The sequence below is a fragment of the Perkinsus marinus genome (genome assembly GCF_000006405.1).
Source record: "Perkinsus marinus ATCC 50983 genomic scaffold scf_1104296976080, whole genome shotgun sequence".
Taxonomy (NCBI): domain Eukaryota; phylum Perkinsozoa; order Perkinsida; family Perkinsidae; genus Perkinsus; species Perkinsus marinus.
Genome location: NW_003200528.1, coordinates 1 through 1,745, shown reverse-complemented (window position 1 = coordinate 1,745; position 1,745 = coordinate 1). Strand labels below are relative to the sequence as shown.

At 46.2% G+C, this 1,745-nt stretch overlaps 10 non-coding genes across 10 annotated transcripts; all 10 read right to left on the bottom strand.

The window, feature by feature from the left end:
- Window positions 1-60: 60 nt before the first annotated feature.
- Pmar_PMAR015154 lies at window positions 61-131 on the bottom strand. Its single transcript has one exon. It is a non-coding gene; the product is annotated as a tRNA-Thr (tRNA).
- A 102-nt stretch (window positions 132-233) lies between these two features.
- Window positions 234-305, bottom strand: Pmar_PMAR015153. Its single transcript has one exon. It is a non-coding gene; the product is annotated as a tRNA-Thr (tRNA).
- Window positions 306-407: 102 nt separating this feature from the next.
- Window positions 408-479, bottom strand: Pmar_PMAR015152. The gene has a single exon. It is a non-coding gene; the product is annotated as a tRNA-Thr (tRNA).
- Window positions 480-581: 102 nt separating this feature from the next.
- Pmar_PMAR015151 lies at window positions 582-653 on the bottom strand. The gene has a single exon. It is a non-coding gene; the product is annotated as a tRNA-Thr (tRNA).
- Window positions 654-755: 102 nt separating this feature from the next.
- On the bottom strand, window positions 756-827 carry Pmar_PMAR015150. The gene has a single exon. It is a non-coding gene; the product is annotated as a tRNA-Thr (tRNA).
- Window positions 828-929: 102 nt separating this feature from the next.
- Window positions 930-1,001, bottom strand: Pmar_PMAR015149. The gene has a single exon. It is a non-coding gene; the product is annotated as a tRNA-Thr (tRNA).
- Window positions 1,002-1,103: 102 nt separating this feature from the next.
- On the bottom strand, window positions 1,104-1,175 carry Pmar_PMAR015148. Its single transcript has one exon. It is a non-coding gene; the product is annotated as a tRNA-Thr (tRNA).
- A 102-nt stretch (window positions 1,176-1,277) lies between these two features.
- Pmar_PMAR015147 lies at window positions 1,278-1,349 on the bottom strand. Its single transcript has one exon. It is a non-coding gene; the product is annotated as a tRNA-Thr (tRNA).
- Window positions 1,350-1,451: 102 nt separating this feature from the next.
- On the bottom strand, window positions 1,452-1,523 carry Pmar_PMAR015146. The gene has a single exon. It is a non-coding gene; the product is annotated as a tRNA-Thr (tRNA).
- A 101-nt stretch (window positions 1,524-1,624) lies between these two features.
- Window positions 1,625-1,696, bottom strand: Pmar_PMAR015145. The gene has a single exon. It is a non-coding gene; the product is annotated as a tRNA-Thr (tRNA).
- Window positions 1,697-1,745: the final 49 nt, after the last annotated feature.

Here is a 1,745-nt window from a genome sequence, read left to right as displayed (position 1 = left end):
TTGCGGAGTGAGCTGACATGCTCTGCTTCTCGTATCAGACCAGAGATTTATGGTGCTATCAGCCACTTGCCAGGACTGAACTGACGACTTCTGCTTACAAAGCAGACGCTCTGCCACTAAGCTAAAGTGGCACACAAAATAACTGCATAAATCAATAATCTTCCTGTATCCTTTGCGGAGTGAGCAAACCTGCTCCTGCTCCTCATACCCGACTAGAGCGTAATGCTGCTGTAAGCCACTTGCCAAGATTGGACTGACGACCTTCTGCTTACGAAGCAGACGCTCTACCACTAAGCTAAAGTGACGCACGGATTAAGTATATGAATCAATAATTTTCCTGTCCCGTTCACAGAATGGGCCATCCTGCTCCTGGTTCTCGTACCAGACCAGAAATTTATGGTGCTATAAGCCACTTGCCAGGATTGAACTGACGACCTTCTGCTTACAAAGCAGACGCTCTGCCACTAAGCTAAAGTGGCACACAAAATAAGTGCATAAATCAATAATCTTCCTGTATCCTTTGCAGAGTGAGCAAACCTGCTGCTGCTCCTCATACCCGACTAGAGCCTAATGCTGCTGTAAGCCACTGGCCAGGATTGAACTGACAACCTTCTGCTTACGAAGCAGACGCTCTACCACTAAGCTAAAGTGGCACTCAGATTAAATACATAAATCTATAATCTTCCTGTATCCTTTGCGGAGTGAGCAAACCTGCTCCTGCTTCTCGTACCAGACCAGATATTTATGGTGTTATAAGCCACTTGCCAGGGTCGAACTGACGACCTTCTGCTTACAAAGCAGACGCTCTGCCACTAAGCTAAAGTGACGCACAAGATAACTGCATAAATCAATAATCTTCCTGTATCCTTTGCGGAGTGAGCAAACCTGCTCCTGCTCCTCATACCCGACTAGAGCCTAATGCTGCTGTAAGCCACTTGCCAGGATTGAACTGACGACCTTCTGCTTACAAAGCAGACGCTCTGCCACTAAGCTAAAGTGGCTCGCAGAATAAGTACATAAATCGATAATCTTTCTGTATCCTTTGCGGAGTGAGCAAACCTGCTCCTGCTTCTCGTACCAGACCAGATATTTATGGTGTTATAAGCCACTTGCCAGGATCGAACTGACGACCTTCTGCTTACAAAGCAGACGCTCTGCCACTAAGCTAAAGTGGCACATAGATTGAGTACATAAATTATTAATCTTTCTGTATCCTTTGCGGAGTGAGCAAACCTGCTCCTGCTTCTCGTACCAGATCAGATATTTATGGTGTTATAAGCCACTTGCCAGGATCGAACTGACGACCTTCTGCTTACAAAGCAGACGCTCTACCACTAAGCTAAAGTGGCGCACAAGACAACTGCATAAATCAATAATCTTCCTGTATCCTTTGCGGAGTGAGCAAACCTGCTCCTGCTCCTCATACCCGACTAGAGCCTAATGCTGCTGTAAGCCACTTGCCAGGATTGAACTGACCACCTTCTGCTTACGAAGCAGACGCTCTACCACTGAGCTAAAGTGACACACACACTAACTATATGAATCAATAATTTTCCTGTCCCTTCACAGAATGGGCCGTCCTGCTCCTGCTTCTCGTACCAGACCAGAAATTTATGGTGCTATAAGCCACTTGTCAGGATTGGACTGACGACCTTCTGCTCACAGAGCCGACGCTCTGCCACTAAGCTAAAGTGACGCAGAGAATAAGTACATAAATCAATAATCTTTCTGTATCCTTTGCGGAG